Source organism: Cottoperca gobio, chromosome 8 (assembly GCF_900634415.1).
Source record: "Cottoperca gobio chromosome 8, fCotGob3.1, whole genome shotgun sequence".
Classification (NCBI taxonomy): domain Eukaryota; kingdom Metazoa; phylum Chordata; class Actinopteri; order Perciformes; family Bovichtidae; genus Cottoperca; species Cottoperca gobio.
Genome location: NC_041362.1, coordinates 150,600 through 178,348, shown reverse-complemented (window position 1 = coordinate 178,348; position 27,749 = coordinate 150,600). Strand labels below are relative to the sequence as shown.

The 27,749-nt window shown below is 42.3% G+C and overlaps 2 pseudogenes; both read left to right on the top strand.

Annotated features, from left to right (window-relative positions):
- The window catches only part of LOC115011883 (uncharacterized), a 54,598-nt pseudogene extending 46,052 nt beyond the window's left edge, over positions 1-8,546 (top strand).
- Positions 8,547-9,200: 654 nt separating this feature from the next.
- Positions 9,201-26,675, top strand: LOC115011884 (uncharacterized; annotated as a pseudogene).
- Positions 26,676-27,749: the final 1,074 nt, after the last annotated feature.

The following is a 27,749-nucleotide window of genomic DNA, read 5'->3' as shown; positions in this document are numbered from 1 at the left end:
CATTCACATTCTCTCCGTTTCGTCAGTCAGAGACAGAGCGGAGGAAATGAGAGAAGAGAATTACAAAGTGCAGAAAAGTAAAAAATCCAACACTTTAATTATAAATGGAGCGATGTCGACCACAACGTTCAGAAACTCAGGCGAAAAATATCTGCGTTTTTTAAAGGCACACAGCCTGAATCAGCAGCAGTGATCACCTCTGCTGGTGTTAGCTCTGCTGATGTTAGCTCTGCTGGTGTTAGCTCTGCTGATGTTAGCTCTGCTGATGTTAGCTCTGCTGATGTTAGCTCTGCTGGTGTTAGCTCTGCTGGTGTTACACTCGCCATGCTGCGTTCACTGATGTCAATGAGAGTTTAATGTTGAAGTTCTTTGACATGACGTGACCAGGTGATGACACTTCCGCTCGTGTTGTGTTCAAGGACCCTGACCTTGGCCAGGAAAAGTGGTCAGTCGCTGGTTTTATTCTATATCTGACTAGATTCGGATACATTTTTTGGAGAAGATTTTTTGCGTGCGTTTATGAATGAACTCGCGGGCCGTAAACATAAACGCCCCCCAAAGACACGTGAACGCCCCCCTTTCTGAAATATTGCTTCTAGCGCCCCCCGACATTCTCTGAACGCCCCCTGGGGGGCGCTGCTTGCCCCCGTTGAGAACCCCTGCGCTAGAGGAAAAGTCAGAGGATCACAAAAATGATTTCAATTTCCATTTCATTGAACAACCAGACGTGACCGTTGACCGCATGCACCGTCGACGCCAGCCGCGCTGACGGCAAGAAGCATGACCCGAGTTCTAGGAAAAGTGCTAATTAGTAAATGTTATTATGCGAACAATTAACTTAACTTTGATGGTGAACATAATACAAATTATACCGATTAAACATTAGCATTTTAGCTTTATCATTGTGAGCATGTTAGCATTTGCTCAAAGCACTGATGTGCCTGTAAATAGAAACATTTTCTCATAGACTTCTACACAACCAGAGGAGTCGCCCCCTGCTGGATGTTACAGAGGATGCAGGTTTAAGGATCTTCCAACCCAAGCTTAAAATGTGTAGTTCAATTATTTCTTCATGTTCTGTTTTAGTTCCTGTTTTGTTTGCAATGATGTTTATTTTCTTCCGTCTGAAGTCTCAACACTAATGATCCTCTTTCCCACAGTGACACTGACACCAACATGCAGTACGAGTGGGCTGAAGATGACTTTGATCTCCCTGAAGGGGTATATCCACTTGGCCTCTCTGAGCCAATTAATAACAGAAAGTACGTCATGTACCACGGCACCACCAAGGCGACGGCTAACTTAATCCTGGCCAACGGTTTTCGCCAGTCTGCAGACGGGATGCTCGGCCATGGCGTCTACCTCAGCAGAGACCTGCAGAAAGCGAGCCATTATCCCATTAGTCACCCTGAGTTATACCACCCCCTTCAGAAGACCTGGCACAACAACGGATATGACACGGCCTGGGTGCCCCCCAAGTGTGGAATGGTGCCGAGCGGTATGGAGGAGGACTGTGTCTGGGATCCTGATCAAATCCAGATCACTAATATCATTAATCCACGCCCTGATGAATCTCGTTTAATGGTCTATCTAATATTGTGTCTTTTATTTATTCTGCGCTGAACTTTAAATGTTTTTGACGTGTGAATTTTAGCACGGTGTCTTTGTAACCTGGACAATAAATGGTTCATATTAAAACGGAGTTCCTGTTTTATTTAATATAAAGTTATTATACATTAGCAATACATGGGATTCAAATTCAAACAACTTTATTAATCCAACTAAGGGCAACTAGTTACTAGCAGCTGCAGCTTGTACCAGAAACACAACCAGAGGTGGACGAAGTGCTCAGATCGTTTACTAAAGTAAAAGTAGAAATACTACAGTGTAGAAATACTGTTACTAGTAAAAGTATTGCATTCAAAATTTCACTTCGTTGAAATATAGAAGTATTAGCATTACAATGTACTTAAAGTGCAAAAAGTAAGTACTGTAATAGCAATTTAAATGTCTACTGTTTTAATTATATAAGTTTCCTATGTTAAACAAGCCAACTGCCATTTGATGCTAACATAGGAGTGCCGGTCAAATCAAACCAGGGCCAACTGCCATTTCATGTTAATACAAGACAGACGCATCCTAATTAGACTGATTAACTAACAAAAGACAAGACACACCCAAATCCTGATCAAACTGTTTAACATACTGAGACAGAATATTGAGTGTATCACCCAATACTCTGTTTACATAACTATTACCTTACAAGCATCAAAGGGCAGTTTGGCTCGGCCCCCTGTGGTTTTTCATCACCTCGCCTCCAAACCAAATTGTATAAAATGCCTATGTGTCTTCTTCCAACCTGTGCCCTTCCATAGACTACGCTGTATTCTGTGAAACTGGTGCCATTTGTGGCCACAAATAAATGCACAAAGACAACTCTGTCTCTATCCCCATTTATTTGATTTTATATACATCTCTCCAGAGTAAAGCAGGAAAACTTCCACAACAGTACTCATTTGGCACAACTACTATTTCAGAATATACGTAAAAAGTAAATATTTGCCTCTAAACTATATTAAAGTAGAAGTAGCAGGAAATTGAAATACTCAAGTAAATTACAATTACCTCAAACTTGTACTTAAGTATAGTACTTACTATGTTGTTACTTTACACCACTGACAACATACAAACAAATACACTGATGAAATATAAATATATAATGTTGATCAATGACCTTGATAAGACAACAGATCAGATAAAAAGGATTGCAGAGAGGATGAAGGATTTTGATTAGCTTTACTAGCAGGTTCAACATAATGACCCCACGAGGACCGTAAAGAGGACAAACACACACACACACACACACACAGACAAGCGCTGAGTCTCCTGGAGGACAAAGACGCAGAACCAAGAGGTCTGGAAGAAGATTGTAGAGAGTAAGAAGAGAGAGAGACCGAAATTTCTTTTTGATTTGATTTTTTATTTACGTATTTTTCATCTTTACAAATTATTTTATAATAAATGCTTAAAACAAAGAATACAAATATATACATTTAACCCTTTATCATCACAAATCAATTATAAACAAGAACACAGGAGGCAGGGCAGGAGGCCGCTCAGGAGGACGGAACCGCTCTGGAGGACGGAACCGCTCTGGAGGCCAGTGGAGAGGCCGGGCTAGATACGGGCGGATGTGCTCTGGAGAACGGCAAAGAGGCTGGGCTGGAGGCCGGACTGGAGCCGGGCAAAACCGCTCTGGAGGCTGACCCGGAGTCATTGGTGTCTCTGGATTCGGGGGGGGGAACACCGAGAGGCGAGGGGCAGCGCAGGGACTAGGATCTCGAGAGGCGAGGGGCAGCGCAGGGACTAGGATCTCGAGAGGCGAGGGGCAGCGCAGGGACTGGGATCTCGAGAGGCAAGTGGGGCACAGGGACTGGGGTCTCGAAATGCAGCAAGGCGACGGCCGGGGTCTCGATAGGCGGTAGGGCAACGGCTAGGTCTGCAGAGGCGGCCGGGGTCTACAGAGGCGGCAAGGCGACCGTCGGGGTCTCGATAGGCGGCAGGGCAACGGCTAGGTCTGCAGAGGCCGCAGGGCGACGGCCGGGGTCTGCAGAGGCGGCCGGGGTCTGCAGAGGTCCGGCAGCAGCGTGAACTGGGGTCTGCAGGGTTCCGCAGCAAGAACGGAGGTCTGGCTGCAGGAACGGAGGTCTGGAGAGGTCTAGCTGCAGGAACGGAGGTCTGGAGAGGTCTGGCTGCAGGATTGGGGATCTGCGGAGGTCCGGCAGCGGGAACGGGGGTCTGCGGAGGTCCAGTAGCAAGAACGTAGAATTTCCGTGGCCCAGGAGCAGGGGGCCGAGTATAAAAAGTCTTGGAGCCCCTCAAGCAAAAACCTCCTTAGCCCGGGTCTATCAGCCATCTCCTTGTGCGCCAATCTGCCTCTAAAAGACATCTGAGGGAGCAGCCATTTCCATTTGGAATTCCTTCCCTCAATCTTTTCAGTGACGTTCTCCCAGTTCTTCTGGACTATATTTTATTTTCCTAAAAACACACCTAGATATTTTATTCCATCTCTTTTCCAGGTGAGGCTCTGGGGAAGAACTGGGAGACCGCCACGCCACTCCCGAAAGCGAGGGCTTCACTTTTCTTCCAATTCAGCCTTGCTGTGCTAAAGTTTTAGCGCCTTGAGATTGCTTTTAGCTTTGAAAGGCGCTTTACAAATAACATTTATTATTATTATGATTAAAATCTTATTAAATATCTGCCTCCTTCTGGCTTCCAATGACAACATTCGCATAAGCTGATAAAATAATGCTGCTACTACAACCAGGTAAAAAAAAGTGGAAAAAAGTGGGAATGTTCATTAGAGCTGCAACTAAGTATTTTAATCATCAATTCATCTGCAGATTGTTTTTATATTAATTGTTTATCTATAAAATCTGTTTTGTCTTGTTTTGTCACTTTAATATCATATAAAACAGAAAAGCAGCAATTCTCCATATTTGAGAGGCGGGAAACAAAACTTCTATCCTGGAACATGTTGGTGTGTTTGCACACAGGAGTGACGCATGTTGTTTATAGATCTGCTCCTCATCTTAGTCACTCATTCAATTAAATTTCACATGAATGTCTTGTCAACTCTATTCTATCAAATGTGCATGAAAAACTAAGACATTGTATTTCTGCTAATATTGTATTCTGCCTGACAACAGGCTCAGGAAAAGTCAATCAAACAACCGCAAAGAGACAAAAGAAGACACCAAGAAGAATAAAGTGACTCATAACAGCTGCAGAGAGAGGGGAACGAGCAGCACACGCAGTTACACACTTCCTATCTTCCCCGGACACACCCTGCAGTCACATGTTTGCAACAAACAGAGTTAAACATAAATCTGTTTAAAAACAAAACTTTTCCTAAAACCGTTATAAAACCATGAAAATGTAAAATCTTAAAACAACGTCATCATAATGCATAAAACGTATAAAACATGATAAAGATACAAATAAAATCCCTTTTACTCGCTTCCTCTTGTTCTCTCACTTTAACAACATTGTGTTCTCACAGTACAACGTTCTTCCCTCACACTTTAATCTGTACTGCTAATACAGCTGAGAACAACAAGTACAACAAGTACAACTGTATATCAGTACTGCAGCCAGAACTCTGATGAAAGGTCAACAGGTTCACTTGTTAAATGTTAACAAACCAATATAAGTTGATTAATGTGGTAAAAACATTAGAAGGTAATTATCGTGATCGTGCTGCTGTGTTGACCACGCCTGAATTTATTACAAACTTTAAATGAAACTCATAAAACAGTGTAGGCGGGGAAATGAAAGTGAAAGATAAAGTCACGTTTTGGAAATTCCCCCCAAAGCTTGAAGGTGCTTATATAATGCAGAGTGAGCTCACAGCCTGCACTGTTGGAGGAACACAGAGAGGTACGTGAACACACACTTTGTTTTTCAAGCATTTACATTTACATGCAGTAAATACTGTGACAATGAGGGGATGAAGGGGTCTGATGGACTGTGTTTAATGCAGAAGAACTTCAGGGATTTTGGGGGCTTTTTATGCCTTTAATGATAGTGTAGTGAAGTTTAGGAAAGAGGGAGAGAGAAGCTGGGAGAGACAAACAGCAAATGGCCGCGGTCGGACTTGAACTTGAACCCCACTGTGGGACTCAGCCTTTAGACACGAGGCATGCTGAGATACCGGCACAGCAGAATAAAGAGTAGTCTGTATATTGACAGGGTATTACAGTAAAACTCTGGAAAGTCTTTTCCCCAGTAAAAGGTGTTTTCGGGAGTTTATTTCTTTAATTATCTGTAGGCTGTATATGACTTGTAAAGATTTCAGATTTTGGATATTGGGTTATATAAATAAAACAGACTTGACTGGATGTTTTAAAGTCTCCACTTCACCGAACTATCATAACTTTGGACCCAGTGAAATGTTTTATCTTAACAGGAGTCGACTCTGTGAGGTTTTACTGAGACACAGCTGTGCTGATGCTAACGTCAGTATGTCACAATGAGGCTGTGCTGATGCTAACGACAGTATGTCACAATGAGGCTGTGCTGATGCTAACGTCAGTATGTCACAATGAGGCTGTGCTGATGCTAACGACAGTATGTCACAATGAGGCTGTGCTAATGCTAACGTCAGTATGTCACAATGAGGTATGAGCGCTAACGTTCCCCCTGGTCCCTTTATGCTGCCCCGCCCATCTCTTCACTCAACAGGAGGAAACAGAGCGTTTGTTGGGGACTATTTTCAGCGGTGGATTAATACACATTTTGACTTTTCATGGGGTTTGTTGACAATAAGAAAATAGAGAATATCACGTCCTTGTCTTTGAAAATACGAGCTCTATAGTTCCCCCCTAATAACTAATGTCATTAGTTCTGCAGGTATTAAACCAAAGCTTTGGACACAATCAAATGTTGACCTGATGATGGCGCTGGAGCGGTGGTTCTCAACCTTTTTTGGGCCAGCGCCCCCCTATCCATTATCCAGGTCCCTTACCGCCCCCCCATCAAATAAAATGTAGGCTAATTGTCTCCCCTGAATTTTAATGTTGATTATTATTCTTAGTATTTATTATTTATATATTGATTATATTAATTTAGTATTTGAAATCTTATATTTTTATTATTAGGGCGGCTATATTATGTTATTATAAAAACTCAAATTCTCTGAGATCGAAGTTACATAAGAACATTTCTAAATAGTAATAAATATTATATTATCAAACAAATGTTTTGTTGTTTTACCTTCAATTGCCCTGATACACCATGTACCCAGGGAGCAAACAAAGACATTTTATTCAGGAGTGTTAAACAAATGCAAACTGTAACCGGTGTTAAACACAGCAGCCTCAGAAATGTGAAACAATTTGCACTCTTAAGTGATCCAACAATAAACGAGCACAAAGCAACAAGTCTGAGGCGCTGCCCCCTCCCCAACGGTTCCTCCCGAAATGTGTGTGTGTGTATATATATATATATATATATATATGATATATATATATATTATAATAATTATTCTATATATACTATATATATACATGTTAAGTATATCTATATATCTTATACTTATATATATTAATTATATATCCTTATATCTTTATATCTCTCTATCCTCTATTACTCTCTTTCTTCTCTCTCTTACAATCTCTCTATAGTCATCTTTCCAATCTCTCTTCTTCTATCTCTCTCTATATCTTACTTCTCTATCTCTTAATACTACCCTCTCCCCTCTCCTATCTATCTCTCTCTCTCTACCCCTCTCCCTCTCCCCTCTCTCTCTCTCTCTCCCTCTCTTCCTCTCTCTCTCCCTCTTCCTTCTCTCTCTCTCTTCCTCTCTCTCTCTCTCTCTTTTCTCTTTCTCTCTCTCTCCTTCCTCTCCTCCTCTCTCTCTCTCTCTTTCTCTTTTCTCTCTCTCTTCTCTCTCTCTCTCGCTACTCTCTCTCTCTCTCTCTTCTCTTCTCTCTCTCTCTCTCTCTCTCTCTATCTATATTTATATGTTAGCTCGCGTTCTAGGAAAAGTGTTTGGTGCTAATTAGTAAATGTTATTATGCGAACAATTAACTTAACTTTGATGGTGAACATAATACAAATTATACCGATTAAACATTAGCATTTTAGCTTTATCATTGTGAGCATGTTAGCATTTGCTCAAAGCACTGATGTGCCTGTAAATAGAAACATTTTCTCATAGACTTCTACACAACCAGAGGAGTCGCCCCCTGCTGGATGTTACAGAGGATGCAGGTTTAAGGATCTTCCAACCCAAGCTTAAAATGTGTAGTTAAATGATTTCTTCATGTTCTGTTTTAGTTCCTGTTTTGTTTGCAATGATGTTTATTTTCTTCCGTCTGAAGTCTCAACACTAATGATCCTCTTTCCCACAGTGACACTGACACCAACATGCAGTACGAGTGGGCCGAAGATGACTTTGATCTGCCTTCAGGGGTATATCCTTTTGATGTCTCTGAGCCAATTAATAACAGAAAGTACGTCATGTACCACGGCACCACCAAGGCGACGGCTAACTTAATCCTAGCCAACGGTTTTCGCCAGTCTGCAGTCGGGATGCTCGGCCGCGGCGTCTACCTCAGCAGAGACCTGCAGAAAGCGAGCCGCTATCCCATTGGTCACCCTGAGTCTGACAAGGTCGTCATTAAGGTTGTGGTCAACGTGGGGAACGTGATCGCCATCAATCGTCAATACCACCCCCTTCAGAAGACCTGGCACAACAACGGATATGACACGGCCTGGGTGCCCCCCAACTGTGGAATGGTGAAGAGCGGTTTGGAGGAGGACTGTGTCTGGGATCCTAATCGAATCAAGATCACTAAAACCATCAACCCACGTCCAGTCAAACCCTACGCTGCACGGGGCTACAAGTGAGCTCTACCAGATGTTACCATTTTATTTTGTACTTTCAGATGTATTTGGATTTATTTGGATAAAAAGTAAATGACATTTGCATTTTGTAACTGTGTCATTGTTACCTGGAAAATAAATGGTTCATATTAACGGTTCTTTATGTGTTTTTATTGTGAGATCCAAAGTCAGACGTCAGGATCAGCTGATGCTCAATGATGATCAATCCTTTCAGTCGTTAAACCTTCTGCAGTTACTTTCTAATGAGCTTAATCTGGACATTAATGGACAAAGTATTGAAGGTAAAATATGCCTTAAATTAGATTCACACTTAACATGTGAGAAGCATGTTAGGACGGTGAGCAATGTTGGCCGTTTCTGTAAAAATCCTTTGTTGAGAAAGTGAAAGATGAACAAAGCTTTACGTAAACAAACCTGCATCCTTGCAGTGGAGCATCTTCTACTCTGCTGTCTTAGTTGTTCTTCTGTTTCACAGTAAAACTCACATCTGTGATTTATAGTATCCTGTAAAGTCCTATAACTCCCAAACTCATATCTGCAGATAAGAGACGAAGAAACAAACATATACATTTAGCTTTAACTTAAAAGCTTACGTTGTATTTAAGGTCAAATGAACTCTTCTCTAGTCTAGAAAACGTTACACGGGTTTATTTGGTTGTAAGTATGCAACAGGTCGTGACTCGCACTAATCTGCCTGTGATTGGCTGAACATGTAGACTTCGATTCTGGGGAAACGAAAGTTAAAATATATGCACATTTATGGAGTTTCCTCCCAAAGCTTGAAGCTCTTTTATAAGAGTGAGCTCACAGCTGCACTGTTGGAGGAACACACAGAGGTATGTGAACACACACTTTGTTTTTTCACCTAAAAGTGCATTTCTACAGTAAATATGATCAACACTGTGTACCAGGGGATATGGTGACTTCACTGGAATATGTATCCTGGTGTTTGAAGGTGTTTAATCGCAGTGACAAGTAAAGTAAACTGTGATTATTAAGTGTGAACATTTGAATAAAACTGTGAAGCAATCCGTTTACCAGAACTCTCCATGCACACATGCACAGCAGACACAAGATGATCTGTATATTGACATGTGATTGTTTCACAGTAAAAACACTGAAGTCTCCAGTAGATGAAGTTTAAAGTCTCCACGTCAGCTGACTGTCGTGACTGTTGGACCTTTTTAAAGCATGAAAATAACTTTGTGTTTTGTGCTGATGTTACGATGCAAACAAGACGCTAAACTGTGATGTTGAACATAATAAACATTATTAGTATATTAGCATTGCTAGTGTGAGCATGTGAAAGTGAAATTTATCCCAAAAACATGCGCTCATTGTACTTAAAATACACACTCCGCCTGAACAAGCAGAAGCACGTTTGCAGTGGCGGTTCTGGGGGGGGGGGCAACAGGGGCCAGTGCCACTGTAACACTAAGCCTGGACCCACCTGTGCCCCCCCCCTCCGAATGAAGATTGTACAATAATAAAATTTATTGATTTTTTGCGAAGGTCCAGGCAGGGGCGGGAATTTATTTTGATGGGCACACCATGCGGCCAATCACATGCGAGGACAGACTTGGATCATACCATTATGTGAAATAAGGAAGGGGGGCAGACGCTCCAAAGACAGCGAGTGTAGTGGTACAGGCCAGATACACAGAGAGACAGAGAGACGGGGGATTTAAATGCAACAGGTCGGGAGAAAGTGAAGAAATGAGAGAAACCCGAAAAGAAGCTCTGTACTAAAGACTTTTATTAATAATAATAATAATAATAATAATAATAATCATAATAATAATCATAATAATAATCATAATAATAATAATAATAATGATAATGATAATAATAATAATAATAATAATAATAATAATAATAATAATAATAATAATAATGATAATAATAATAATAATAATAATAATCATAATAATAATCATAATAATAATAATGATAATAATAATAATAATACTTTAGACTTGTATAACCCTTTTCTTGTAACTCAAAGACACTTTTATCTAAAGTGTCATAATGTTCAGACTTTGTCCTTTATTGATTTGATCTGTTTGCTGTGGTTCTGTGTTAAGTTGTTCATTTAAAGGTTTGATTAAATGTTAAACAATAGGAACTGTGTATTTTATTTTGTAACAAAAAACATTCATAAAAATAAGACTTTTATGAAAACACTGAATGAAAAATTGCTTCCCAACACACAAACCATTTATAATTGCTAAATTAGGCTAGAATAGAAGTCTCCGAGTGACACTACATGAAGAGACATTTGGGAGCCAAATTTGATTTTAATGAAGAAGGTTATTTAATCTAAATTTCCCTATTTAATTGCAAGAACTTGTATATAAAAATAAAACCGAGACAAACGTAGTAATACAGATTTAACCACAAATATCTGTAGAATTAAAAAAATGTAAAGTTTAAATGCTGGACTGAGCGAGACTTATTATTCAAATCAATTCTCTACTTAACGTCTCAGCCCAAAGACTCATCCGAATTAAGCAATCAAAATCACAGGGTTAGCAGAGTACACATTTGGAATAAGATCACAATAATTGATCAGATATTCTATCCCAACTATTTCAATGATAACCTATAATAAAGCTATAATAAAAATAGTGAAGACGAAAACAATGGCAGTAAATATTAAATTAAAGCATATGAGTGTAGCCATGCCTGAAACATCAGATCGAGCAAATCATATGTGTACCGACAAAATCACTTCAACGTGTTACCAAAAATACACGATTGATTATTTAAATTTAAACAACAACAGTGGTCGAGAATTACACCTTCTGGCAGTAGTTTATATTCCTCAGCTTGATGTCGCTGGTTGCATGACACTTTTATATCTCAGGGTGAGTTTTTGTGGTTTAACAGAGAAGAAAAAGTCACTCAATATCGCACATACAGTACTACACACAATATATCGCATATATGCATCTAAACCGAAAGCTTATGAGCCTCTTCAACATCATCTGCTTCACGTTGGGCGCCACGAAGCGTATACTCAGGGGAAAGTATACAATACTGAACAGTGGAGTCTGGCTACGGGGAGGACGGCGGCACAACCAGCAATAAATACACTTAATTATTCAAGCTCCGTCTGCCCCGTTGTCACCTCTCCTCAGTAACCTCCAGCTGTTCACACAACTCTTTTAAAAGCACAAACAATGAAGCGAGCAGCTCTCTGTCAGCGTCAGAAACTGAGACTCTCGCTCCAGGTGAGCGACACGTGCTGTTTCCTCCCGGCGGAGGAAACGGCACGTGTCGCCCGTGGCACTCTCGGAACACACAGCGGACTGCTACCAGCTGGCCCTTAGCGCACAGAGATTCATTCGGCTGGGTTTTCAGTCCGCTTCTCGTCCGGTTATCACCGCAGGCCCCTCTCGTAGCCTTCCGTTATTTACTTTTAAACAATACCTAATCAACCTCCCGCCCACTGGTCTCGTCTCTGTCCTGAAGACACTTATGGGCCACGGAGAAATTCTTTCAGCACCGGCTACGAGGAAAGGGGAGAGGGACGGGGATACGGGACCTCTTATATTATTCCTGCTAACCTTTAATCGGTCTCGGGAGCTAGGCTCGGCCGCCTCTCTCTCTCTCTGGAGAGGACACAACCTGTCACGACTCCCCGGACCTGCTTTTAAACTTAATCCCCTCGGATGCTCCGTCTAAGATAACCTCTAGGAAAAAGGCCTCTTATGCAAAGTCGAGAATCACAGACAACTCAAAGAACGTTCACAGACAGTCACCATCAGATCAACATTTTCCAGCGTCAAGTCAACCACAATGCAATGCAGAAAGCTCTTTAACACTTTACAAAAATCCAAAAATCCAACCAGATATCAGATTTTTCCCTGAGAATTCTGGGCACTGGGCCAGTTTCAGTTTTAAGTGTCCCTATACGGTGATGCAGGTTATCTCACCCGATGCGTCCTATATGGCGTGTGTACAATATTTTGGGAAAAATCAGTAGTGTGTCAGCCGTAGTATGGTATCTGAAGCTTACCTGGGGGGGCCACAACGCTTTTATTTTCTATACGTTTAAAATTATCAAAATGTAAAACAAAGAATCAAAATAAAGAACGGTTTACAATAAGACAGTTATTCAAGTGACTTACTCCAAGTGTTTGGTTATTGGAAGTCCCGGTATCAGTTCGGTTTCATTGATGGTCAATTTGGTTTTTCTCTATTCTAGCTCCAGCGGCTAAAGTATTAGTAACGGTTTTGATTTCTCTTGAAAATGCAACTGGTTATTTCCAACGATCAAAACTCGTTTACAATTCTGTAACTTCATCGATCTCTAGACGCTCTTAGTTAGTTAATTAAAATGTAATTACCTCGCCAGAGTTTCATATGTCTCGCTATAGTTTAAGAATCGTGATATCTTATGTCAAGCGTGTTAGGGCTCCGCTGCCCCTCACTATCAGCCTCCTGGACCTGTCAAAAACAACCCCTTATATCTTAAGGCCCGTTCTTGCGCATTTTTACACATGACATGTGAACGCGTTCTCGACGGACGTTTTTTCTATTGTTACTTCCAAGAACCAAAAAACCTGTGAATAGCAGTTAACCTATATATCAGAGGTCAAAAGTTTACGTATCGCTTATCTTGATCTACATACATCCCTTCCATCAACTGTCACCTGAGGTAACACCTAGAGCCCCTATTGACAGAGGAAGTGATGCCTCGCCGACTTCAGCCGGGCCTCAGCAGTGCAGTAGATCTCAGCTGGCCAAAACCTGTCCCTTATTCAAAGGGCATGACCTTTTTGTAAATTCATGAAAAGAAGAAGAACTTAACTCATGGCATTACCATGCATAAAACATATAATCACAATTATTACAGATAAAAATACAGTATTTATCTTATTTTTAGGAGTTGTTCAGATTAACCTGTACCTCCCTTCACACACACACAGTTCCACTTAATGGAAGCAAAAGGATTATTATGAGGCGACTATGAGTACTAAAGATTCCAGTAGTCTAATTTAACTTTAACACAAGTACTACTATATATCAGTACTTCAACAAGCAAAGAAATGGTAAAAGATAACATATTTAACTTTAAGATAACCTATAGGTTATTTAAGTTCATTCTATGTAATTGACACACATCTTCTGCGATAATGACAAATACTTCATCCATATGTTATCCTGACCATAAATATATATTTTTTTAATATAAATATAGTCGGCACTTATATCTTATCAGGGGTAAAACCTCTCCTTAGGCTGCACTAGCCTTTTTGTTTTTCTCAGTATTTTCTTAATTTTTTGTGCCTATTTTTGGAGTGCCTGTGCACCTTAACACTCATCGACGGATCATGCCGTCACAACAACGTAAAGAATAAACGCATGAATGTGAATTGCATCCTTATCCACTTCTCTCTACAGCCAAAAGAGCCGAATCTTTGAAAAGAGCCGGACCTCCGTCACTAGTATAAACGGTCTGACTCGTTGCCATGGGAACCTGAATACAAACAGCACGCCATGATTGATCACTGGAGAGATGCTGTCATCAGTCAGGAACAGACCAATCATGGTATTGTTTCTGTTGTGCGCGATTATTTATACTGAACTAACAACATTGAAGGCTTGAACACTGCTTCATCTCTTTTGTCCCGGGTTGAATGTAACCCTCTGACAAAACACTTGGCCCCAGCCAGCCCCCCCCCCCCCCCCCCCCCCCCCGAGTGATATTGGTCTGAATCGCCACTGCACGTTGCTTAAGATTTTGCAGAATAACTTTATCGGACCTTCCCGGGTTTGTTTCCGAAGGCAGGTCTCTGATGAGATACTCGCTGCGTTTTCTGGTTGGTTTAGTTTAGGCATGAAGATTGAGAATATCAGAGTAAGTCAATCGTGTAGAGGAGGACAAGTCTTTGCCATTGTAGGAAATCATGGTCACTGTGCTTAATAATTAAGTGCTTCCGTTTGTTACAGGACGTTGTGTATTTTTGGAGCGGTGGTCGTGTGTTTTCGGGGTAACATTTCTGTGAATGGCGCCGACACAGGCTGTGGTTAGAATCCTTCGTGGCTCCACATCTGCTCCTGCATTATGATGTCTTGTTACACTTTTGATAGGCTAACACTTCCCCTCTGCTTCCTCAGTCTTTGTGCTAAGCTAGGCTAAACTTAAAATGTGTTGTTGAATCATTCATGTTCTGGTTTAGTTCCTGTTTTATTTGCAATGATGTTTATTTTCGTACTTCTGAAGTCTCAACACTAATGATCCTCTTTCCCACAGTGACACTGACACCAACATGAAGTACGAGTGGGCCGAAGATGACTTTGATCTGCCTGCAGGGGTATATCCACTTGGCCTCTCTGAGCCAATTAATAATAGAAATTATGTCATGTTCCACGGCACCACCAAGGCGATGGCTGAATCCATCCTGGCCTACGGTTTTCACCAGTCTGCAGACGGGATGCTCGGCCGCGGCGTCTACCTCAGCAGAGACCTGAAGAAAGCGAGCCGCTATCCCATTGGTCACCCTGAGTCTGACAAGGTCGTCATTAAGGTTGTGGTCAACGTGGGGAAAGTGATCGCCATCAATCGTCAATACCACCCCCTTCAGAGGAGCTGGCACAACAACGGATATGACACAGCCTGGGTGCCCCCCAACTGTGGAATGGTGCCAAGCGGTATGGAGGAGGACTGTGTCTGGGATCCTGATCGAATCCAGATCACTAATATCATTAATCCACGCCCTAATGAATCTCGTTTAATGGTCTATCTAATATTGTTTATAATCACATGTTTGTGTCTTTTATTTATTCTGCGCTGAACTTTAAACATTTTTGACGTGTGAATTTTAGCACGGTGTCTTTGTAACCTGGACAATAAATGGTTCATATTAAAACGGAGTTCCTGTTTTATTTAATATAAAGTTATTATACATTAGCAATACATGGGATTCAAATTCAAACAACTTTATTAATCCAACTAAGGGCAACTAGTTACTAGCAGCTGCAGCTTGTACCAGAAACACAACCAGAGGTGGACGAAGTGCTCAGATCGTTTACTAAAGTAAAAGTAGAAATACTACAGTGTAGAAATACTGTTACTAGTAAAAGTATTGCATTCAAAATTTCACTTCGTTGAAAATATAAAGTATTAGCATTACAATGTACTTAAAGTGTAAAAGTACTCATTTGGCACAACTACCATTTCAGAATATTATACGTAAAAAGTAAATCTTTGCCTCTGAACTATATTAAAGTAGAAGTAGCAGGAAATTGAAATACTCAAGTAAATTACAAGTACCTCAAACTTGTACTTAAGTACAGTACTTACTATGTTGTGACTTTACACCACTGACAACATACAAACAAATACACCGATGAAATATATATAATGTTGATCAATGACCTTGATAAGACAACAGATCAGATAAAAAGGATTGAAGGATTTTGATTAGCTTTACTAGCAGGTTCAACATAATGACCCCACGAGGACCGTAAAGAGGACAAACACACACACAGAGACAAGAGCTGAGTCTCCTGGAGGACAAAGGAGCAGAACCAAGAGGTCTGGAAGAAGATTGTAGAGAGTAAGAAGAGAGAGAGACCGAGAGAGCGAGATTTCTTTTTTGATTTGATTTTTTATTTACGTATTTTTCATCTTTACAAATTATTTCATAATAAATGCTTAAAACAAAGAATACAAATATATACATTTAACCCTTTATCATCACAAAATCATAAACAAGAACACAGGAGGCAGGGCAGGAGGCCGCTCAGGAGGACGGAACCGCTCTGGAGGCCGTGCTGGAGGAGGCGCTCTGGAGGCCGTGCTGGAGGCCAGTGGAGAGGCCGGGCTAGATACGGGCGGATGTGCTCTGGAGAACGGCAAAGAGGCTGGGCTGGATGCCGGACTGGAGCCGGGCAAAACCGCTCCGGAGGCTGACCCGGAGTCATTGGTGTCTCTGGATTCGGGGGGGAACACCGGAACTGGGGTCTCGAGAGGCGAGGGGGGCGCAGGGACTGGGGTCTCGAGAGGCGAGGGGCAGCGCAGGGACTAGGATCTCGAGAGGCGAGGGGCAGCGCAGGGACTAGGATCTCGAGAGGCGAGGGGCAGCGCAGGGACTAGGATCTCGAGAGGCGAGGGGAAGCGCAGGGACTAGGATCTCGAGAGGCGAGGGGCAGCGTAGGGACTAGGATCTCGAGAGGCGAGGGGCAGCGTAGGGACTAGGATCTCGAGAGGCGAGGGGCAGCGCAGGGACTGGAATCTCGAAGGGCAAGGGGGGCACAGGGACTGGGGTCTTGAAAGGCGGCAAGGCGACGGCCGGGGTCTTGATAAGCGGCAGGGCAACGGCTAGGTATGCAGAGGCGGCAGGGGCGACGGCCGGAGTCTGCAGAAGCAGCCGGGGTCTGCAGAAGCAGCCGGGGTCTGCAGAGGCGGCAGGGCGACGGCCGGGGTCTGCAGAGGCGGCGGGGAAACAGCCGGGGTCTGCAGAGGTCCGGCAGCAGCGGGAACTGGGGTCTGCAGGGGTCCGGCAGCAAGAACGGAGGTCTGGCTGCAGGAACGGAGGTCTGGAGAGGTCTAGCTGCAGGAACGGAGGTCTGGAGAGGTCCGGATGCAGGATTGGGGATCTGCGGAGGTCCGGCAGCGGGAACGGGGGTCTGCGGAGGTCCAGTAGCATGAACGGAGAATTTCCACGGCCCAGGAGCAGGGGCCAAGTATAAAAAGTCTTGGAGCCCCTCAAGCAAAAACCTCCTTAGCCCAGGTCTATCAGCCATCTCCTTGTGCGCCAATCTTAACTTATCCTGTTGCCCCTCCCAACAGGAAGCTCTCCTCCACTCCCCGTAAATACACAGTATTGTGTACGAGAGATCATAAATCTCTTCGTCCAAGGTCTCTGCTGGGTCCATATTTGGTCAGTTCGTTCTGTTACGTTGAGGTGAAGGTGAGGACCCAAATGCAGCAGACAGACGATGATTTTAACAAAAAGAGAGCTTTATTTTCCAAAAGCTAACAAAATACAAAGTAACAAATAAATTGAAAACATAGACCAACCGGAGGTAGAGACGAGGTAGAGACGAGGTAACATCAAGGTACGAACTGACAAGGAACACTGGGGAAGACAGGGATATATAAAATCATTACACTTTCGCCTCCTGCCCTTCTCTGTTTTCCACTCTGTTCTTTCTACTTATGTAGATGGCCATTTTGGCTTCTCCTGAGAGGAAGTTTAGGAGCTGCCATTTTTCTTTTTTTGAGTGAGTCTTCAGCGCAGCTTTGTTTCGGTGATGTTCATTACAGAGAACACTTGTTCACACAGGTAGGTGGTCCCAAACATGCTCAAAACCTTTGCTGCCAGGGCTGTCAATTTGGGGTATCCTGGCAAAAGATACTGATAAAATGTGTCCAGGTTTGATGAGGCAGATTTCTCCTTTAAATTCTGATCACATTGTAAATCAATTATTTCAAGCTGTAGGTCGACGGGCAGATCCGCAGCCTTAACTGCAAATGGCGAGCGAAAAACTGCAAATTCTGTCTCAAGCTCACCAAAGACCTGGAACCGCTGCTCAAACTCCTGCAGCAACTCTGTAATTTTTTCTTTGTAGCGACTCATGTCAGCAGTAACTCCGGTCGTTTGCACATTTCTAAGATGAGGGAAATGAGTAGCGGCGCCACTTGACAACTGTGTCGCCCACAAAGTCAGCTTCAATTTAAATACACATATGGCGTCATAATATTGTGTGACAACTTTCTTGCGGCCTTGCAGTTTCTTGTTCAGGTTATTCAAGTACTCTGTCATATCAACCATAAATGCAAGGTCCTGCAGCCATTCTGGGTTTTTTAATTTGTGCACTGGTTTGCCCTTTTGCTCCAATTTCCTCCCGTAGATAAAAAAATCGCTTCAGCATAGCACCTCAGCTTAACCACCTAACTTCAGTGTGGTATGGTAGGCCACAGGTGATGTCTTTGTCACTGAGGAGGCTGTCGAACTGACGGTGATTCAGCCCTCTGGCTCGGATGAAGTTAACAGTTTGGACAGCCACTTTGATGACATGATCCATTGTTAACGATTTGCAACACAATGCTTCCTGGTGCAAAATACAGTGGAATGTCCAAAAACTATTTCCTCCATTTGCAGCCTGTACTTTCTCTCTGAATTTAGTCACAACACCTGTTTTTCTCCCGATCATTGATGGTGCGCCATCTGTAGCCACACTGACAGCTCCAGTCCACTCCGAACCGGTCCAGCGCTTCAATGACAGCGCTAAAAATATAATTCGCTGTAGTGGTGTCCATCATAGGTACCAACTCAAGGAACTCCTCTGTGACCGCTAAAGTGTCATCAACACTAAATAAATATGAATATGGCCAGTTGAGCAACATCTGTAATGTCAGTGCTCTCATCGATTGCAACTGAAAATGCTACAAATGATTTCACTTTATTCTTCTTTTGAATATCCAAATCTGCTGAAAGATCGGCAATCCTATCCGTCACAGTATTCCTCGTTAGGCTGATGTTAGCAAAAGCCTGTCGTTTCTCAGGGCACACAATTTCTGCCGCCTTCAGCATGCATGTTTTTACAAACTCACCTTCAGAATACGGCTTTGAGGCTGATGCTATTTCGTTAGCAATTATGTAGCTAACTTTCACTGCCGCATCACGTATATCTCGGCTCCGGGTAAAAACAGACTGCTGCTTCTTCAGACTTGCTAGCAGGTTATTTATCTTGTCTTGTCTAAGTTGTCCTTGCAAGCGCCATGGCGAGTCTCGCCGAATATTGTATTCTTTGAGCACAGAAACTTGCTGGGAACACACCAAACACACCGGTGTTCCAGTTCCCGGATGTGGTCCATTTTTCCTGGAAAATTCTGCACTCTGTGTCCACTTTTCTCTTTTTTGACAGAGACATTTGGGGATGAGGGTATCACAGAAGATTTTGACAGCAAAAGACTGAACACATTAAAAAAGGCGGGATGGATGATGCCATCTGCTGTTCCGTTCTGGTTCTCAGTGTAAATCGCTACTCTTACTCTTTACTTGTTACAGTCTATCGCATGCTCTTACTGAGACAGTGCGACCCCTGGTGGACTGATTGCAGGTAATTTTATAGAAATGCAAGTTTTTCTGTAATTTTTACACTTTGCAAAATCATCCCGCGGGCCGGATTGGACCCTCTGGTGGGCCGATTCTGTCACCCCTGACATAGAGCATTCCTGACAGAGCACAGCCCTGCCGGATGCCTCTACACACAGCACACAGACTGCCATTGAACTTCAGCACACTCTCAACTTCACTGTACAACACCTTGATCTTAGCTATGTGTGTTGGAAGCCCCACCAGATCCAACTGGTAGAGCTCCACCTCCCGCACTATTTCCAGCTCCTTCCCCCAAAGAGAGGTGACGTTCCACATCCCCAGAGCCAGCCTCTGCTGCCCGGGTCTGGTCCGTCGAGGTCCCTGACCATCACTGCCACCCGTGTGACAGCGCACCCGACCCCAGCGGTTTTTCCCATGAGTGGTGGGCCCACAGGATGGATGGATGGATGGGAGGCACCACGTAGCTTCTTCGGGCTGTGTGGCAAACCCAGCCACCAGGCGCTCGCTGTCGGGCCCTCCCTCTGGGCCTGGCTCCAGACGGGGCCCCGGGCTTCCTCCGGGCAGGGTCTCTCCTTTCCTTTCCCTTTTTTTCATGAAGTCGTTTTTGATCCATTCTTAGTCTGGCCCCTCGCCTGAGACCAATTTGCCTTGGGAGACCCTACCAGGAGCACTAGGCTCCAGACAACACAGCTCTCAGGTTCATAGGGACACACAAACCTCTCCACCACGATAAGGTGATGGTTCTCAGAGAAGCTGGATAATAAATTCCCATAAATTCTCAGAGAAACGTTAGCGGCAGCCGAACAGCGTGCAGGAGAAACTCTGCTTATAACCTCAAACTCTTTTATTCACTGCTTTTACCGCTTTTAATCAGAGAGGAGACCTGTTTTTTCTCAAAATGTTCTACTTTCTTAAAATGTTCAATTTTTAAAGATTAAAAAGAAAACAAACATCTAACATCATGATCAAAAAATAGAAATCAAAACTCAAAATCTGCTCAGCTGTGACGAATAAAAGGAAAATAACTAACTGTGAGTTTATATCTTCAACTCTCCTGCACACGTCCTACAGAGGGCAGCGCAGCGTCTACGAGGAGCTTGTTCCTTCTAATCTGAAGCTCCTCGCAGCCTGGCAGAGTGTGAAGTCTTTTCTTTATACCTGATGCTTTGTTCTCCCAATATGTACAAGTGTTACGCTGCATGAAAGTCCACTGAGAGAACCAGTAACTTGTCAATGTTCCCTGAAAACTGTTATAGGTTTATTATAAACTATAAAACAAAGTGATCTTGTCTGCTTCTCAGTTTATTAAAGCTACAGTGAAGTGTCTTCCTGTGGATGTGAGAGAGGATTCTGATTGGCCGCAGGCTGTGCAGCTTCCTCACAGAACTTCCCTTTATCCTGATTGGCTCTCAGGTATTCTTTGATCTGCTGCACCTTCACTCGTTGAGCAGGTAGAATAGCATTTCTTCAGTTTAATTAAAGACAATGACAACACAATGTTTCAGTGGAAGAACTGACTGCTGGAACATGTTGGTGTGTTTGTACACAGGAGTGACGCATTTTGTTACACACACACACACACACACACACACACACACACACACACACACACAGAACACACACACACACAGATGAGAATGTTCATTAGCGCTGCAACTAAGTATTTTAAGCAGCGATTAATCTACAGATTGTTTTTATATTAATCGTTTGTCTATAAAATCTGTTTCTCTGATGTCTTTAAATGTCTTGTTTTGTCACTTTAATATCATAAAACAGAAAAGCAGTAAATCTCCATGTTTGAGAGGCTGGAAACAAAACTTCTATCCTCCTATAATCCAGATTATCTCAGGTGTTTAAACTAAGAGTTTTCAGAGCTGCAGTAATAAACCTTCACTTTATGACTTCTCTCATTTATTCTTACCTACGTAAATACAGTACGTGAATACTTACCTACGTAAATACAGTATGTGAATACTTACCTACGTAAATACAGTACGTGAATACCTACGTGAATACCTACGTGACTACGTTAGAGCTGCGTTAGATATAGGCTACGTCGGCTGACGGTGAATCCTACAGCCAACATATTGATAACGAGTGGATAATCTATTCCTACCCGATGTTAAGATGATGCCTGACGACGGAGTAACTTATTAAACGTGTTTCTACAGGACAGCTAGCGTTCAGCATGTTAGCCGTTCTCCCGCATCAGCATGACGTGAACCAAATGGCACTTTTCCAGCTGCGTTGGTCAGACGCTCTGATACGGTTTAAATAAGTCAGTGATACGCTATCAATGTTTGACGTACGTATAATAATTCGTTATGTGTTCGTTATGTATACGTCAGCCACAACACCGCTGTGGAAAACTTGGACGTATTTGGACTCCGGCATGTTTCTGCCATACGGAACTGTGTGACAGGGCCGTGTGTCTGGCGTGTTTGGCGTGTCGTCTGCGTCCTTCGAACGACCACAACTTACCCTTAATTTATATCAACCTATTGCCGATATTCCGTATGCGCCGGCATACGGAATATGTGTGACAGGGCCTTTAGACATTTTATTTCTGCTAATACTGTATTCTGCCTGACAACAGGCTCAGGAAAAGTCAATCAAACATCCGCAAAGAGACAAAAGAAGACACCAAGAGAGATAACTCATAACGACTGCAGAGAGACTTATAACAACTGCAGAGAGACTTATAACAATTGCAGAGAGACTTATAACAACTGCAGAGAGAGGGGAACGACTGCAGAGAGAGGGAAGCGACTTCAGAGAGACTTCTAACAACTGCAGAGAGACTTATAACAACTGCAGAGAAACTTATAACAACTGGAGAGAGACTTATAACAACTACTGAGAGACTTATAACAACTACAGAGAGACTTATAACAACTGCAGAGAGACTTATAACAACTGCAGAGAGACTTATAACAACTACAGAGAGAGGAGAACGACTGCAGAGAGACTTATAACAACTGCAGAGAGACTTATAACAACTGCAGAGAGACTTATAACAACTGCAGAGAGACTTATACTACTGCAGAGAGACTTATACACTGCAAGAGAGACTTATACAGCAGAGACTTATACACTACAGAGAGACTTATAACAACTGCAGAGAGACTTATAACAACTGCAGAGAGACTTATAACAACTACAGAGAGAGGAGAACGACTGCAGAGAGACTTATAACAACTGCAGAGAGACTTATAACAACTACAGAGAGAGGGGAACGACTGCAGAGAGACAGATAACAACTGCAGAAATACTTATAAGAACTGCAGAGAGACTTATAAGAACTGCAGAGAGACTTATAACAACTGCAGAGAGACTTATAACAACTGCAGAGAGACTTATAACAACTTCAGAGAGACTTATAACAACTGCAGAGAGACTTATAACAACTACAGAGAGAGGGGAACGACTGCAGAGAGACAGATAACAACTGCAGAAATACTTATAAGAACTGCAGAGAGACTTATAAGAACTGCAGAGAGACTTATAACAACTGCAGAGAGACTTATAACAACTGCAGAGAGACTTATAACGACTGCAGAGAGACAGATAACAACTGCAGAAAGACTTATAAGAACTGCAGAGAGACTTATAAGAACTGCAGAGAGACTTATAACAACTGCAGAGAGACTTATAACAACTTCAGAGAGACTTATAACAACTGCAGAGAGACTTATAACAACTGCAGAGAGACTTATAACAACTACAGAGAGAGGGGAACGACTGCAGAGAGACAGATAACAACTGCAGAAATACTTATAAGAACTGCAGAGAGACTTATAAGAACTGCAGAGAGACTTATAACAACTGCAGAGAGACTTATAACAACTGCAGAGAGACTTATAACAACTTCAGAGAGACTTATAACAACTGCAGAGAGACTTACAACAACTGCAGAGAGACTTATAACAACTGCAGAGAGACTTATAACAACTTCAGAGAGACTTATAACAACTGCAGAGAGACTTATAACAACTGCAGAGAGACTTATAACAACTACAGAGAGAGGGGAACGACTGCAGAGAGACAGATAACAACTGCAGAAATACTTATAAGAACTGCAGAGAGACTTATAACAACTGCAGAGAGACTTATAACAACTGCAGAGAGACTTATAACAACTGCAGAGAGACTTATAACAACTTCAGAGAGACTTATAACAACTGCAGAGAGACTTATAACAACTGCAGAGAGACTTATAACAACTGCAGAAAGACTTATAAGAACTGCAGAGAGAGGGGAACGACTGTATATATATGTACATATGTCTCCTGAAGCTGTTTCAGTTTTTGTGTTTTTCAGTCTTTTTTAATAGTAGCAGCATATTAACACTCAACTCGGACTTATTGATGCCGATAGCAAGATGACAAATAGTTAGATATCATAACTTCTCTCTACAATATACATGTAGAATAGAATAAGATCAAACCGAATGTAAAATGAAATGCTGTTAGAGTGCAGTGTCCACATACAGCAGGTTCAACTCAACCTGCAGTAACAAGCTGTTTGTTTTCATGGAAATGAAAGCAGCTCAACCTGAGGCCATGAACTCTTGATAGTGACGTCATTGATTCAGTTTCTTTGTCTTTGATACTTCTGGGCAACTTTCTTCTTCTTTGTTGCAGACCTAACAGAGGGAACCAGTCCCAGAACTCCCTCGTCTCCTCTGCCTGTCAGGCCCTGAATCTCAGATCATCGTGCTGCTGTGTTGACCACACCTGATTTTTTACAAACTTTAAATGAAACTCATAAAACAGTGCAGGCGGGGAAACGAAGATAAATGCACATTTCGGAAATTCCCCCCAAAGCTTGAAGGTGCTTATATAATGCAGAGTGAGCTCACAGCCTGCACTGTTGGAGGAACAGAGAGAGGTACGTGAACACACACTTTGTTTTTCATGCATTTACATTTACATGCAGTAAATATTGTGACTATGAGGAGATGAAGGGGTCTGATGGACTGTGTTTAATGCAGAAGAAGTTCAGGGATTTTGGGGGCTTTTTATGCCTTTCATGATAGTGTTGTGAAGTTTAGGAAAGAGGGAGAGAGAAGCTGGGAGAGAGAAGGGGGGGTGTGGGTCGGACTTAAACTTGAACCCCACTGTGGGACTCAGCCTTTAGACACGAGGCATGCTGAGATACCGGCACAGCAGAATAAAGAGTAGTCTGTATATTGACAGGGTATTACAGTAAAACTCTGGAAAGTCTTTTTCCCAGTAAAAGGTGTTTTCGGGAGTTTATTTCTTTAATTATCTGTAGGCTGTATATGACTTGTAAAGATTTCAGATTTTGAATATTGGGATATTTAAATAAAGCAGACTTGACTGGATGTTTTAAAGTCTCCACTTCACCGAACTATCATAACTTTTGTACCCAGTAAAATGTTTTATCGTGCATCTTAACAGGAGTCGACTGTGAGGTTTTACTGAGACACAGCTGTGCTAATGCTAACGTCAATATGTCACAATGAGGTATGAGCGCTAACATTCACCCTGAGGGACCCACCCTGGTCCCCTTATGCTGCCCCGCCCATCTCTTCACTTTCGGTTCAAACACGGTTGTGTTTACATGTTTTATGAGGACATTTTTAATAACTTTGTAGTGTCTCTTGGTGTTTATGACTCCACTTTGAAGAATTACAAAAGTACTGAAGCACATCAGCACACCGGCCTGTCGGACTCCGAACAAATTGAAATTTACATTTCATTGAATGACCAGACGTTAGCGTTGACCGCGCTGATGGCAAGAAGCATGACCCGAGTTCTAGGATAAGTACTTTGTGTTTGGTGCTAATTAGTAAATGTCATCATGCGAACAATTAGCTTAACTTTGATGGTGTAAATAATAAAAATGATACCTATTAAACATTAGCATTTTAGCTTTATCATTGTGAGCATGTTAGCATTCGCTCAAAGCACTGATGTGCCTGTAAATAGAAACATTTTCTCATAGACTTCTACACAATGAGAGGAGTCGCCCCCTGCTGGATGTTACAGAGGATGCAGGTTTAAGGATCTTCTAACCCAAGCTTAAAATGTGTAGTTAAATGATTTCTTCATGTTCTGGTTTAGTTCCTGTTTTATTTGCAATGATGTTTATTTTCTTCTGTCTGAAGTCTCAACACTAATGATCCTCTTTCCCACAGTGACACTGACACCAACATGAAGTACGAGTGGGCCGAAGATGACTTTGATCTGCCTGCAGGGGTATATCCACTTGGCCTCTCTGAGCCAATTAATAATAGAAATTATGTCATGTACCACGGCACCACCAAGGTGATGGCTGAATCCATCCGGGTCAACGGCTTTCGCCAGTCTGCAGACGGGATGCTCGGCCGCGGTGTCTACCTCAGCAGAGACTTGTAGAAAGCGAGCCGCTATCCCATTGGTCACCCTGAGTCTGACAAGGTCGTCATTAAGGTTGAGGTCAACGTGGGGAAAGTGATCGCCATCAATCACCAAGGCCACCCATTTCGGAAAAGCTGGCACAACAACGGATATGACACGGCCTGGGTGCCCCCCAACTGTGGAATGGTGAGGAGCGGTTTGGAGGAGGACTGTGTCTGGGATCCTGATCAAATCAAGATCATCACAACCATCAACCCACGTCCAGTCAAACCTTCCGCTGCACAGGGCTGCAGGTGAGCTCTACCAGATGTTACCATTTTATTTTCAGATGTATTTGGATATATTTGGATAAAAAGTAAATGACATTTACATTTTGTAACTGTGTCATTGTTACCTGGAAAATATCTGGTTCATATTAATGGTTCTTTATCAGTGTGATGACTATATTTTTATTGTGAGATCCCCTTCGCTCCTCTCTCTTCCCGAGACCCCTTCGATCGCTTCTCCTCCCGAGACCGGCCTCCAGAACGGCTCTGCCCGCATCCAGCCCAACTTCTCCGCCGGCCTCCTGAGCGGCTCCGGCCGCATCCGGCTCGGCCTCCCGAGCAGCTCCGCCGGCATCCAGCCCAGCCTCTCCGCCGGCCTCCCAAACGCCTCCGCCCGCATCCGCCAGTCTCCGGAGCGGCTCCGCACACCTTCGGCCTGGCCTCCCCGTCTGCCTCCGGCCTCCAGCCCGGTCTCGCTGTCCTCCTCAGACATCCTGTCCGGACTTCCCATCCAGTCTTGTTCCCCGGCCCTGTTTGCACCGAAGAAGTGATACTTTGTACTAAAATATAACTGGTGTGATTTTTTAACAAAATGCTACAAATGTGCTCATTCATACAAAACTGTCAATAAAGATATTTACAAAAATATCAGAGATGTGATATCTCTGACTTTCAAAATGTTGAAATAGATTGAGAACATAAATAAATAATGTTTAAATATATGTGTTTCCTACCATGGTAAATCATTGTTAATAATCATTGTGAGGAATAATTAACATGAACATGTGATCAGACAGTCTCTTCACAATATTATTATTATTAATGATAATATTATCATTAGAGGTGAAACGTGCAACTATGCTATCCAGTTTGTATCAAACAAGTAGCCCTTCGTATTATTCAGCACCCTTGAAGTAGCTCTCAGTATCAAAAAGGTTGGTGACCCCTGCTCCAGAGTTTAGCTCAGGCTATAAATGCTGAGGTGGCTTTATGCTACATACTTGTCCTTATATACAATTACAATGTCAAATAATAACATTAATTACATTAACAGGTGATTAGCAATCAAATACAAAAGGCCTACAATAATATGCAAATATTTTATTTATTTATGTATTTATACCTGTACTGAAGTATTACTGTAGTATTTATACTGTACTGAAGTATTACTGTAGTATTTGTACATGTACTGAAGTATTACTGTAGTATTTGTACTTCTACTGAAGTATTACTATAGTATTTATACCTGTACTGAAGTATTACTGTAGTATTTATACTGTACTGATGTATTACTGTAGTATTTGTACTGTACTGAAGTATTACTGTAGTATTTGTACTGTACTGAAGTATTACTGTAGTATGTGTACTGTACTGAAGTATTACTGTAGTATTTATACTGTACTGAAGTATGACTGTAGTATTTGTACTTCTACTGAAGTATTACTATAGTATTTATACCTGTACTGAAGTATTACTGTAGTATTTATACTGTAGTGAAGTATTACTGTAGTATTTGTACATGTACTGAAGTATTACTGTAGTATTTGTACTTCTACTGAAGTATTACTGTAGTATTTATACCTGTACTGAAGTATTACTGTAGTATTTATACTGTACTGATGTATTACTGT